The sequence below is a fragment of the Falco naumanni genome, chromosome 4 (assembly GCF_017639655.2).
Source record: "Falco naumanni isolate bFalNau1 chromosome 4, bFalNau1.pat, whole genome shotgun sequence".
In the NCBI taxonomy this organism is placed as follows: Eukaryota; Metazoa; Chordata; class Aves; order Falconiformes; family Falconidae; genus Falco; species Falco naumanni.
Genome location: NC_054057.1, coordinates 104687209 through 104700634, shown reverse-complemented (window position 1 = coordinate 104700634; position 13426 = coordinate 104687209). Strand labels below are relative to the sequence as shown.

The 13426-nt window shown below is 37.5% G+C and overlaps 1 long non-coding RNA gene across 4 annotated transcripts in view; it reads left to right on the top strand.

The window, feature by feature from the left end:
* Positions 1–3: 3 nt before the first annotated feature.
* The window catches only part of LOC121087016, a 34964-nt gene continuing 21541 nt past the window's right edge, over positions 4–13426 (top strand). For 2 of the 4 annotated variants that reach the window (XR_005827498.1, XR_005827496.1), the window contains exons 1-2: positions 4–114; positions 12018–12124. This is a non-coding gene — a long non-coding RNA (uncharacterized LOC121087016). Of the gene's footprint in view, positions 115–136; positions 412–5323; positions 7860–12017; positions 12125–13426 lie in introns of those variants that run through there. The other 2 variants (XR_005827497.1, XR_005827499.1) reach the window with 2 other exon arrangements.

Genomic DNA, 13426 nt, shown 5'->3' with positions numbered 1-13426 from the left:
GGACGGAGCCCGCGGGCTGCCAGAGTGGGGCAAGCGGCGCCGCAGGCCCAGCCCCGGCGCTGAGCCGCCCCTTCCTGGGGGCGCCCTAACTTTTCCACCCAGCCTTCGAGTGGGGTAGGCAAAAGACCCTTTTTTTTTTTTTTTTTTTTTTTTTTTTTCTTCCTTAAAGCAAACGCGTTCCACAGCGCTGCCGCCCCGGCTGAGCCAGCGGCAGAAGCGCGGGGCTCTGGCGCGGCCCCAGGCCGTGAGGGGGCGCGGGGGCCGCCGCTGCCCCCCGGTCACCGTATGGCGCCGTGCCCGAGCGCTGTCTTCCGAAGCCGAGCTGGAATTCGCAGTTCAAGGCGTTCGTTGCGGTCCTTACCTGCGTGTTTCCAGGGGCACGCGTTGGTCTGGAAGTGAGCAAACAGCGAGGTGATTTGTCCCACCGCGTCAGTCTGCCTGAACTCGCTCATTGCCTCAGCAATGGGGACTAGTCGCTTTTAGTAGTCATGAATAAGTCTGCATCCAACAGTAATTCTAAACAGCATCCCACCGGCTAGCTAAAAGTGCTAAAAATAATACAGGGCCTTTGTCACGTAACTTTTGTATTGGCTTTGTTCTCTAAGCATCCTCTGTATATCCTATTTCACTGCATGTTCGTTATAGGCTAAACTGTATTAAAGAGCGGTGGTGGGAGGAGATCCCTTAAAATTCCTTGGGAAATGGCCAAGGATCAGTGTTGTGTGAAGAGTCGGTGCTGCTGCTCTTATGGGCTGCTGGGGGATGGACCCAAGAGCCTTGTTTTCCCTTTCAGAATGCCCAAGGTAGGATAACGATGATATAATGAAGCCTCATCTATTGTTGTGAGAGCTTACACTTTCTCCATGCATCTTGCAATGACAATAGCCTCTGCTACAATGTCTTTGATATTGCTTGTAGATGCTGATTATTTTCTCCAGTCCTTCCCTTTCACTCTGCTTGGACTGTGTTGGATGATTAATAATTTGCTGGGATAATTACATGTTGCTGTTTTTGTTCTTAGTTAGATAAGCAGAAAATAATTGTCAGTCTCTGGATGGTTGGTTATTCATACTTGGGCACCAAACTGAACTTGTGAATAATTATTCACTAATGGAAAAGGGTAATTGTCCTCTGTGGAACTATGAGTAAATGTGTAGTGGATACAAGTGGTCTTTAATCTTCATGGTGATTAGGAATGCTTGAAACCAAGCTGATGGGTCTTCGCAGTGTTTCAATGATTTTGTACAACTTTGATGCTCTTATTCAGTAAGCAAATAAGAAGTCTAAAGAAAACATGCGTTCAGTGTGTATAAGAATATACAAAATACTTATATTAATAGGCATGCAATATATACATTTAAGATCTGTTTCTTCTCAGTGAATAGCGGGGGTTTGATCTCTTGATTGTATAGCACCAGCTGCTGTGGAGTCCTAGTCCTGGTCCCTGGCAAGGCCTCTTAAGCACTCTGACAACGCTAATAAGAATCAATAATTATGTTTTGTTTCCTACAGAAAAAAGTATGTTAATTTATTGATTCCTTCAGTCTCAGTGATTTCTGTTCATAAAATGTAGCTGAAGTGAGACCTAAATATGTAGGCTGAATTACTTGTGTGCAAGAAAGAAAAACCTGAGGTGAACTTCTGTGTAGCCTAGCACAGTAATCATAATTACAAGTATTAAATATCAGTTATAGTATTCAAAACACTTTAGTTTCACTAATTATAACTATAGTTTCACTATACACCAGCCATATAATTAAAAGTATCCAGCAGTTACAGTAAGGGTGGTTAGAAATAGTTGTTAGTATCACCTGCTTAAATAGCCATTCTCTCACGGAGGAATTGTCTGCTGGGACTGTAGGATTTTGCCCCCCACCCCATCCCAGCTCTTCAGTGTTCCTTCTTCCTGGTGCCCAATGATTTCTCTTTTGATGATGTTAGCTTAAAAAAAAAAAAAAAGTTTTACAAAGCAGCAGAGTAATTTCCACACTTAAGCAGGGGCAGACCTGTAGCACAAAATTCTGCCTGTGTTCTCTGTTTTGAACATGAAAAAAGGGAGGAGTTTCCCACTTCCTTGCAAGGGCTTCTCCTGCAGGTGTCCAGTATTTCATGGGTTTGTTGTCAATTTCTACAAATATGTGATGCTACTTTGTCCTTAGCTACTCAGAGGATTGCCCCTGCTGTCCTTGGCTCAAGGAACTAACTTCTGAACTTTTCTAGCACTTTGTCCCATCATTATGATCTGAATCTTTTTAGTTGTCTTCTGTTGCTTTTCTCCAGTACTGTCATCACCCATTTCCTGTCATGCAGTGCTCTGTGGCACGCTGACTCTTTTTTATTATTTATTTTTTAACAGGGTCTTCAGCATTCCTTTCAGTTTCATTTTTCTAGAACTGCCCTGTTTGGATCTTCCAAACTAGCATGGAGACAGGGCTTCTGTCTTGTTGAGTCCATCCAAATTGTAAGCATACCTCAGAAGGTATATACCATCCTCCTTCAGCCATATTTACAGTAGAAGAAAAATATATCCATTTTTAATCAGGTTATTTGGTAAGAAATTTCCATGAGACATGCTAAAAAAATGCCCCTGTATGACCAGAGTAAGTATAAGGAAGGCTACAAATAGATGTGTGTGTCTGCATGCAAGGCCTATATGTGGTTGATGTGGTCTTGACCTGATTGTACAAAATTTAAGGCTCTGTGCCTAATTGTTTGAATCATGTCACTTGGCACGCTGACCACATATGGCATGGACCTATATGTTACTGGTCACTCATAGGTATATCCTACTACTCAATGGCACAAGTAGGGACACAGTGCAAGACTTGAGCTTTAGGGTTTGTGTCTACTTGCATTTGAACAGTTTGACTTGAGCAAGTCTCTGAGAAAGTTGCTCAATGTCTCTCCCTCAATTCTTCATTTGTACTTGGGGCTTAAATATTAACAAATATGTTCCCTAAGCTGTTCTTGGTGAACTGCTCAAATACGGTTGCAGTGATAATGTAAAATTAAAAATAAATAGGATCCTTCTATTTCTATAGCAGTTAATACTGTTTTTCTCCATTGTTCTCACAAAATAGGTAATAATCGCTTTCACAAAGTACAGTTAATAGTGGGGTTTTTGTCATCTGTTAAACCTCGAAAGTGGCTGTAGTACCTAAATATTTCTATAAAGCACTTTAACATCCCTTACAATGAAAAGTACATATAAACATAAAATACAATAGTATTCTTACATTGATTTTTGTAATGTAGTCTTTTAAAGAGACACTCAAAATTTCATTTCATTAAATGCATTATGTATAACTACTGTTAGGAGTACAGCTGCATCCTTGAATTTGCATTTCAGTTGAGGGCAGGAGTTGATGTTTAACACTTTTTTGCTAAATATTTGTAGGAATAGCTATGTAAAACCAAGTGTCACTGGCAGTCACTGTGCAATTCAAGATATGCATTACAATAGAGGGAAGTGATTTTTGTAAGCAGTAATAGCTGCTGCCTTTTTAACATTAGTCCTAACTATTAAAGAGTCAGACTGCTATGTTTAGACAGTTTTAATAAACTTACATTTATATCCTGAAAAAGCTGCACTGTTTGTTATCTAGGAAGCCATTAATATTCCTGCTTTAATGGTTGGATTACAGAATTCTGAAGGATACTTTATTACACTGTTGTAGCAGAAGGTAGAGGTTTATAGCACATATTTGGCTGTAAAACTGAAAACAGTATCGAAGGAAATTAAACTGTAAGTTGTCTTTCTCTGCCTTATTCAACAAACTGGCTGTCGTGTGAACTATATGAATTCTTATTTCTCAGTTCTGATAACAGGGTGTGGATTTTTCTCTTACATCTTTTCTTACACTGGATTAATTTAGTTTACTTCAGTGGAATCAATACCTCATTTCATCAACATGAGAATCAAAATACTGCTGGAGATAATAGAAAGCCTTAATGGAAAGCTTTATTTACAGTCAGAGATAAAAAAAAGCAATCTAAAATGTGCTTAGTTCCTGTAACTGTATTAATAGGAACATAGGTGATTACTGTGAAGTGAACAATCCTTAAAAGAAAAATGTTTAAAATAACACATGAAAACTGAGTAAAGCTAACCACGTACGATAAGAGATGCTAATAAACATCTGATATGGTGGTCTTTCTGTTCAGTTTTGGTCAAAAAGATGCATGGCCTGGTTTTGCTTTAGAAGGTCATTGATAAACACTGTTGCAGAAGCCAAGCATATAAGTAGTGATGAGGTGAAAGAAGCATTTGTTGTGTTGTATATTGTCTTCTGCTCAAAAACCTGGAGAGCAAACCTAAAATGCTGAAGTAAAAGCTGTGATAAATATTTAGGAAGTGATAAAGATGCAAGAAGTGATAAAAGATTCCAGCCTCCAGCTGAGGACTGGAAATATTTTCTTTACAGCTTCCTAATTCACTAAGGGATTCATTGAGGATCGGGGCAAGAGTTTAGACTTGTTAATCTGATAAAAATATGAACAGGGAGAGAACAGTCTGTAAGGGATTTTAATACCTCATAAAAAAACAGATCTCACCATTTTCTTTCCCAAGTCTCCTTCAACAGTAGGTTTTGGTGTGTAATAAAATCAGATCAAGCAGTCTCACTGCAGAGAAGGCTCCTGTGTGGATTTATAGAAGTAGTGGATATTCCTTGAGATTTAGGAAGGACTGCTGTTTTACTTGCACATAATTTTGCTCACAGCAAAAGTTCTTTCATTTTAATTTGAATACACAGTCAGGTTGAGCAATTATTTTACAAGCCTTTAACGTTCACATAATTCAGCAAGGAAGTCCTTGAAGACCTAACAAAGGTGGCCTCAGGCTAGTTTTTCTAATCCCCAAAAGCCACAGAACAGCAGTTGTCCCCTGGACAAGGTTTCAGTTTTCTTCAAGCTTTTTATTTTCCAGTAACTTGTGGGTACTTGTTCTTGGTCCAAATGCCTTATAATCATGCAGCAGTTTTTTTAGTTCTGTTCAGACAGCCAGTGTCTGGAGAACTGAGATTCATGTGCAGATAAAATACAGTATTCAACTTTTATAGTCCATGGAGCTGAGTAATTTTTGTTTGTCCTTCAATGAAAAGAGCAGATTCAAACCTCAAAAATCTAATAATTGAAGTTAGCTTCACTAAATTGTAAGCAATGTAAAAAATTTTAAAAAATATTTGGTTTATGTTTATCAAATGGGTTTACAATTTTTTACTTACCATAATAATACCAATATAAATAACTAAGCACATTTAAATTAATTCTCTAATTGAATAAAATTTCTTGTTTGAAATGAAAAAATATTTTTGCTTTTTTTGGAACTACCAGTAAGTTAAAATATTGTTCCATAGGTCTACAGCTTATGCAAATATCTAAACTTACAGGTTTTTTGCAGTAATTTCTGAAATGGTGCTCATCAGCTTGACCTTGTCTATTGTTTCAGTTTAACATGAAAGCTTGTTTTGTTGGTGATGGAATTTTCTTCAGTTTCATTTTATTTTCTTTTCTTCTGTATTCCTTTATGTAAGAAATGTAAGGAATATCAAGTCATATCTTTTGCAAGTCTTCTAAATGGCAAAATGCAAGATCTACATGCTTAAAAAGAAATAGTGAAAAAGAGGGCTTAAACTGTAGCAATATTAACTCCAAAACATTAATTTGTTGTCATTGTTAAAGAGAGTGGGAAATACAGAGGTTTTAACCATTAGGCTAAGATGACTCTCAACCCCTTGACGTAACATTTTTTTCTGTTAATGTTCTGTAATTGCACCATTTGCCTGGTATACAGACCCGATATTTTAACGTAGATATCAGAGTTAAAAACGAACAATCCACATCTGTATTCATTCAAGAAAGGAAATATATGTCAAGATCAGACTTTCCAGGAAGCAGGCTGATTATCAGCCCATTATTTTCATGATTAATGTTGAAAAAAAAATGTTGGGATTAAAAATGGATACCTGTAATTGCCAGCTGTACTCCACTGCTTTCTGCATCAGCACTATTAGCTTTCAGAGAAGGCAACAAAATGGTAAAAATTTTAAATTATTCCATTTTTTCTATCCAATCCCCTGTTCACCAAGGCTTAAGCAGTTATAGCAGCATTAAGCATATCAGGGAGTGAACATCTGGTTCTGTATTGTGCTGTCACCTGTGTGTTTCACACCACATGGGAAGTTACTTCCGTATTTACTTTCAGCCCAGATGCATTAGGTTTTTCTTGTGATGCTTTGAAAATTTGCTGATGGGGAGAAGCACTGAGATATAAATTGCCTGGGAAGAAAAAAAAAGGATAATCAAAAAGTCTTGGCAAACAGCTTAGGCTAGGAGTGATTCGTAGTGGAGTTGGGTTTGGGATGTAAAACTAATTCTACTTAGACTGTAGAGGTTGTATTCTTTCTGTCAGTAGAGATGAGTCTGGCAGCTTGTGTCCTGCTGGATTTGGTACTGAGCAGCTGTCATGGTGAGTGACAAGCTAAACTGGCAAGTTATAAGAAGGGGAAATCATCTTCCTCTTCTTCCTGTCTGTTCTTCATCAAAGGCAAATGAACAGTTTCTTATGCTGACTTGAAGACATCAAAGAAACTGATTCTTCATGCACTAGAAGAAAAACAGGTGCTACTCTAGCTACAGTTGGGTGACTTCTATTCCTGTAGTGGGCTTGGATCCATAGCTGCTATGCTCAGCTTTACTAATCAGATTTCTTTCCTTTAAAATTGTAGAAGCCACTCACCTTAGCAAGAGTGCATTTGTCCTAAAGGATTTATTGTGAAGAAGGAAACTCGCCAAGTTCAAAGTCAGTACTTGGTATTATCAGGTAGCCTCTCGCTCAATGGTGTTTGACTCCAAGACAAACAAGTCTCAAATGTTGGTAGCAATCCATGTTTTAAACATGATAATCCATCTTTTTATATGAAGGGTGTCAGCTTTTTTTCTGAAGAATAGGATGATAGTGTAGAGCCAAAGCAATAACTCCTACATGTTACAGGAGAAGATCCCTTAGCACATAAAATGTCCAGTTTTGATACAGTCTTCCTCTCTTTTATGATCTGTCCTTGTGGTCCAGATACATTTTTTTATAAGTACTACACAAATATAAAATAAATTCATAGTCTGTTTTCAAAGATGTGCACCTTATTTGCAGTCTCAAGGGTTTGAAGAAGCACCTAGATCTACCTTTATTCTTTTAAGTTCTGTGCTGGAGCCTAAGCCCCATTAAAAAAAAAAACCAAAACCCAAACTAAAAACCAAGCTATCCAGAAGCTATGGTGTAACTGCTGAGCGGTGACTGTGGCTTGTCATGCTATTTACGGTGATCTTGTTATTTTGTTCTCCCTTTGTCCATTTGCTACCTGTGAGCACACTCACATAGTTCTGGCTCAGGAATTTGCTATAAATTAATTTAATAACTTAATGTCACTTTCTGAGGGAAAACTAAGTTATTGTGCCTTTAGCTAGAAAACCCCCATCATAAACAACTCCCTCTCCCCACAACAAAACAACCCAAACATCAAACAATATGGATTTTTCTTTTTTGTTGGTATGTGTATGTTTGCTGCAAGAGGAAATTGGCCATATAAGAAGATAGAAAATCTAATTAGACACAAAAATCCCACCAGATGTGCAAAACACATGAAAAAATAAATTCTTCTTTTATGTTTTAATAGCTTAAGGGGATACCTGTAACTAGAGGAAATGGAAAGTGTGATTTCTGTCTTCAAATTAATGTTATTTCTCTAAAGCTGGGATTTTGAATATACTAAAAATCACAGAGAATACTGTCTTTATGCAGGTATGACTGCTCAGCCTGTGCATTTAAAAAAATAACATTTCTGTGTGTGGCTTAGAAACAGGTATGTACAAATAGAAAGTTTTTTTTTTTTAAATCCAATTTCCAGTCTGATTGCTAAAATAATCTGAAAGTAGCGTACTTTGTTTACATACATAGAACCTGTGTTGCATTGTCCTTTAAATTTTCTCTCTCTTTCTTGCTGTTTCCCTGATAAAATGGATTCCAGTTAAATTTGTCTTTCGTATCTCAGTGCTCCCAGGAACCTAGCTCCCTTCTCAGATGGATTTCTAGTTGCCTCCCAACTTCTTCCTGACAAACTCCTAGGATAAAGGGCATTGCTCAGTTGTGCAGGAGAGGAGTTCCATGTTTGTTGCTATCTTCTGGTCCATCCAAAGGAATGGTGGAATTCTGACAGTTTGTTTCAGCTCATTGCGTTGCCAGAAACCCAGGATTAGTTTGTGAGTCCCAGGAACTGCAAAATTCCATTTTGCAAAGTATGCATTTTGCATACTTTTTGAAAGTATGGCTTAGTTTCTTTGACAAGAAAAGTATTCAGCTTATGATAATGAAAGAGGTATGCGTATACTGGTACAGAAAATGTCACGCAAACATGTGATCTACAAACTTATGCTAGTATTATTTATCTGTTTATATCTCTCAATTTTTATCAGTCACTACAACTTGAAACAATTTTAATCTAGCTAATCAAGAAATGGAATAAACGTCAGGTAGTTTATTCTGTGATTTCCAGAGATTTTTCTGGGTGCAGGGGAGAATGGCTTTGTTCATAAATTAATATTGAAATTAAAAATTCAAAGTGTGATCCTGCCCCAACACCAGGTAAACATGCAATGCAGAGACTGATGGACAGATGGGGATGTTAGCTATGATCAACCTATTTTAATTCCAGGCTGTATTTCTTCACACAGTTCTGCTCCTGAGTTGAGAAAGTGGTTGCAGTCATAAATGCACAAGATACTGCCATTGGGAGTAGGGCTTGTAGGTGAAAAGACTATATTGAGAAAAAATAGCCAAGCTTTTGGACATCAAATCTTTGTTAGAAACAAAAGCAGTGGATGTCAAAGCTAAATACAAGTTGGGTAAAGTTTGGAGCCTAGGGAGGAGAGTGTCTTACTGGTACACTCACAAAAGATAAGGTAGGTGTTACTTGTGGAGTGCAGGGGACATAAAGGTAGCTTTATAGCCTGTGGACATGTAAGGAGTGAGAAATTATAATATTCTATAAAATTTTAGAGTCCCCTCTTCCCCAGCAGAATTATGAATTCTGGTTCCCAGATCTGGAACCACACTTGTTAGAATGTGAGATACTGTATACGGGATTTTCTGCCTTCGGTGGCTTTTTTAAGGTCGGCAATGAAAAGATTAAAAACCACTTTTAGAGCTGCAAGGACGGACACGGGTTCAAAGACACAATGAAAGTGTACCTCTGAGTGGAGGGCAGAAAAGCAGAGAGTATTACTCAGATGTTTTGAGCTTTAATAACATGGAAGTTTTTTGCTTTAGAGTGACGAGCATGGCACAAACTGGATAAAAGAAACTGAGAAAGGTATTACAGTCCCTGGTGTTCTGTAAACAGGCCAAAGGATCAAGTTCATGGCAAATTTAAAAATGGCTAAATTTTATTCAGAGAAATTGTCACAGAAACTTTCAGTGTTTAATACTCTATGAGGTGAAACAACTTTTATTTTCTATTGATCAGCAAATGTCATCTTTCCTTCTAGCCAGCATCAAAGACCTGACAGCCACAAAGATTTGTGTAACCTGCAAAGGAATTGTTGAATGTTTTCTGTATAATTGCATCAAATACACTGAAAAGTTTCAAAGACAAACTGCACTCAGTAATCAAAGAGTAAGAATATTTTTGAGTAGTTGGTTTCTTCACTTCTTTTAGTTTGGGAAGAAAAAGGTGGAGAATACAGAAGTGACATTTAAAAGTATGGAGTAAAAATTTCCCCTCTGCTGAAGTTAGTAAAGAGGGACCTGAGAAAGAAAAAAATAGTAGTTTTATACTTCCTTCAGATGTTTAATGAAAGAGGGATTTGAGCCCTGTGTTTTGGGAGACTTGAGAACAAATCTATCGGAGAATTAGCTTGTTTCTTTTCCATAACTTCATCTCTCCTGTTCTCAAATGTTCTTAGAGCCAGGGTAACACAAGCCAGAAATACATGATCTGTTACTGGATTAACTGGGACAGAGGATGTGATGGCAGACAACCGTCCTTCACTGTGGGCTAAAATGTTAATTATTTCATATAGGCTGCAAGCTATAGATGTGCATACACATAATAAGGAAACTGACATTTGGTATCTTGTTCCTGTCTCTGAATATGGATTTCTCTTTTCCTAAAAATCTATTTTTGTCCTTTCTAAGTGCACTTTCAAAGTAACTGTTAGCAGTTACTCATCTATATAAATTCTCCTCTGTTAAATCTGGTCCCATCAGGATTGTATATATATCTCTCTTTGTATTAAAACCTTGAATTGAACTTTTCTTCGTTTTTAGTTTAGTGGCAGATCCATTATATTGGATTCCCTGTAGAACTGAAAGAAAATATCTCATTCATGCTTATAAATCTACTCCCAACAAATATAAAAGATTTTCTATCAAAATTCTTTTTGCTAACTGCACCAGGTAATTTATCAAGCACTCTCTGCTAAATGATACTATTTTTTTTTAATCCAGGTTATTGCACAGATTTTCAGAAATGGGGTTTTCAATATCTTTTCAAATCTGTCTAGCACCCTATAGACACACAGTCATCAAAGCTGAGATAATAAGCAGAGCAGCCTGATAAACAGGACTTTTTGTTTCTTTTAATCTGCAGTAAGGTAATCACTGGTAAAGAAGCATTTGTTGCCATGTGAAAAACGACTAGGATTTTTTTACTTAATGCCTACTAATCACGAACATGTTTTAAGCAGCTAGTGGAGTGTTTTGTGTTGAGTGTATGCCTGTGTTTGAGGAGGTGGTGGTGAAAGTAAGGATGGTGTTAGAAAATAAGACAAAAACACTCTTCATAGAGCAGGAGCTAAATAAGCTAGTGCCTAATTTGAATTTTCTTTCTAAAATATATTGTACTTGGGGATTAATTTATGCCTATTTTAATTTACTTTAGTGAAAATGCACACAGATCATACATTTGCTAAAATTTTAAATATCCATGTAAATTCACAGGCTGTAAAGATAATGAAATACAGCAAAAGCTCTATTGAAATGGGTAAGTTCTATCTACGTATACAGACATCATACTGAAGGGGAAAAAATGACTTTCATTTTCATTTGTGAAAAGCATTTTGCAATGTAGTCTTTGCCTGAATATTGAATAGGGTCTAGGACCTACTTCTGAATCTTTCCCTATATCATACTTGTAGCCTTAAAATGGGAATTTAGAGAATTCTGTATAGGTTAATTTAGATAATACCACAGTTTAATCCGTGAATATGGCATTGAAAAATTTTCTTGGCTTCTCTGAGATGATGAATTTAGTCTAGGTACTGGTTGGTGCAGTATGACATGAACCTTCAGTGGATGAAACAAATTCCTTGCAGATTTGAGCATGCAGATGTGTCATTAACACAAAGTACTACTGTTGAAGGTTTAATGGGCTAGATGCTTTTACCATATACATGTATCATGTATATTCAGCAAATTTCCCCCTGTATGTTTGCAAAATTCCTGGAAAATAAATGTTATACAGATATTTGAGTGTCAAAATGCTGTTAAGAAGCAGATGACTTTGGTCTTAATGACTTTATGTACACTGGCCTTGGCAAATTTTCCCTTTCGTCTTCCTTCTCTTAAAAGTTGAATTTTTATGCTTAGTATACAGTAATGCTGCAGTTCAGGAGTTAGTTATTTTGTAACTATTGCTCATGGTAAAACTCTAAACAAAAGGGAAGAGAGAACTGATGAGATGTCAGGCTGCAGGAGGAGGTGCATTCCAGAAACATGGGAGGAACTTGGAAGGAGCAGGTTCAGACTGATATATCTGGTTTCTTTCAGAGTAGGGAAGACAAGTAAATTAGTCAACAGCTCTGTAGTTCTCAATGTGGTTATTATGCATTTTGCATTACGTTTTAGCCCAATTTCTCTTCCACATACAGACATTGGAAATGCTCATTTCAATAATTCATTAACTGAAGACAGCTTTTTCAGTTGTGCAAGACTTGTTGTAAAGTGATTGCTCTTTTTCTTTTAGAGATCCTCACAATCAATTCAGTTGGAAGATTTGTGTTTTCTTCTTGCTGCTCTACTTGTGATATTATGTATTAATTGCTGCAGTACCTTGCATCCTCACAGACTGAGGTAAGAGTTCTCACCTTTTTGAACTTTAGTTCTTGCTCTTTGTGTTTTGCTGCAAGCATCCTTTTAGGTAAGATCACGTGAAAGAGACTACTTTTTAGGTATTATTGTAATAGGACCCCTCTCAATTTTGTTTAGGAAACTCCAGATGTGGCTACATTAATGTTTTAGTTTAAATCAGTACCGCACCTTTGAAAGGAATTGCTCACTGGCCTCACTGTGGTTTGGTTCATATTGCAGGGTGGTTGAGGAGTGCAGCCTTGACTCTCTCAGATGAAATTAAACTGAAGATGTGCTCTAATGAATCTAACATAGGGGAGGAGAATTGGAAAAAGGTATAACTCGTGGTTTGAGATAAGAACAGTTTAATAATTGAAATTAAGTAAAATAGAATACCAGTAATAATAGTAATAATAACAATTGTAATGGAAAGGGGAGGAAGGGAGAGAGGGAGGAATAAAACCCAAGGCAGACAAGTGATGCACGATACAATTGCTCACCACCTGCTGACCAATGCCCAGCCACTCCTTGAGCAGTGATCAGTGGTCCCCAGCCAACTCCCCCAGTTTATATGCCCAGCATGATGTTCTATGGTATGGAATATTACTTTGGCTTGTTCAGGTCAGCTGCCCTGGCTCTGCTCCCTGCCGGCTTCTGGTGCACCTGCTCGCTGGCAGAGCACGGGAAACTGAGAAATCCTTGACTTAGAGTAAGCACTACTTAGCAACAACTAAAACATCAGTGTGTTACCAACATTATTCTCATACTAAATCCAAACCAGCACTGTACCAGCTGCTAAGAACAAAATTAACTCCATCCCAGCTGAAACCAGGACACATGGAAAACATGTTCACTCTTGCAGTTAACTACTTCTGCAGTGACATGACAGATCAGGCCTCTGTACACAAATATATCATTTTTCATTCAATGAATTAGGTTCAGAAGACACTTTACCAAGCACTCTGAACTTCTACCCAGAATACCTGTCTTACAAAGGACATTGAGAACTTCTGCAGAGGCCTTTCTGTTCCATGCAATGAGATGCATGGAATTATGGCAAGGAATAGGAAATCAACAGGTGTCTGGATATTGAAACTGGTCTTACAAAACTGAGTACAATAGTACCAATAGCTGAACACAAGTAGGGCATTATAGCTACTGGGCCATATTTAATACAAGCTTACTTATTTCGAAAGAAATCCTGAACAAAACCTTTCTAAGTTGTGATAAACTAAGAAGTGACTTACATAAAGAAATTTGTGCTCAAATAAAACTATCAGTGAGAAGTAACTGGTTGTGTAAATA